Here is a 1,110-nt window from a genome sequence, read left to right on the forward strand (position 1 = left end):
CCTTCTGGTTAGCAGTCAAATGCTTTAGGCACTATGCCACCAGAGCACCTTAAAAACTAGCTATAGATAGATAGGGAGAAAATATTTACAACACATCAATCAGACCAAAATATATAAATAACTTTTTTTTTTTTAATTATGATTTGGGTGAAAGTTTACAGAGCAAATTCATTTTCCATACAGCAGTTCTTACCATTTTGTTTCATGACATTGATTGCAATCCCCATAATGTAACAGCTCTCCTCCCAATTTTCCCTGTGGTTACCTTTTCCCTGTGTCCTTCTTTCCTATGCATTCCTGTTCTCTTACCTATCTCCCTGTGCAAATGCTGCCCTTCTGGTCTCCCATGCTCTATTGTTCTAATGAGTATACCTACCTGGTGTGAATGTTCACCCTGTATGCCTGTCTGTTACTTGCCTAGAAGCCTTGGGAATGAGTTCTATTCCAGGCCCAAAGGGTGTCTAGGGACCATGGTCTTGGTGGTTTCACCAGTCTCTATCAGACCAGTAAAAACAATCTTTTTTTTTTTTCTTTATGATTTTGAGTTTTGTTCCACATTTTTCTCCCACTCTATCCAGGATCACCGGCACTGATCCCTTTCTTAGTGATTGACAGTGGTAGCCAGGTACCATCTAGATCTTCTGATCTCAAAATTATGTAGGCTGAGGTTTGCATGGTCCACTAGTCCCTTGGACTAATAGTATCCATGCATCTTTGGTTTCCTTCATTCTTTGCTGCAGATGAGGAGAGACCAATTGTTGCATCTAGATGGCAGCTTGCAAGCTTTGAAAACCCCAGTTGCTACTCACCAAAGTAAACCAAAACCAAACCAAACTCACTGCTGTTGAGTCAGATCCAACTCATAGCAGCCCCTCCTTGGGTTTCCGAGGCAGTATCACTATGGAAGTAGATTGCCCCATCTTCCTTCTGAGGAGTGGCTTTTGAGTTTGAACTGCCAGGCTTCTGGTTAACAGTCAAATGCCTTAGCACTATGCTACCAGAGCTCCCAGGAAAGTCAATAAGGACTTGAAAATATATTCAGTATATATTCAGTATATATATATATATGTGTGTGTGTGTGTGTGTGTGTGTGTGTGTGTGTGTGTGTGT

The sequence above is a fragment of the Orycteropus afer genome, unplaced genomic scaffold, assembly GCF_000298275.1.
Source record: "Orycteropus afer afer isolate SDZICR_OR568_19922 unplaced genomic scaffold, OryAfe1.0 scaffold00193, whole genome shotgun sequence".
NCBI lineage: Eukaryota > Metazoa > Chordata > Mammalia > Tubulidentata > Orycteropodidae > Orycteropus > Orycteropus afer.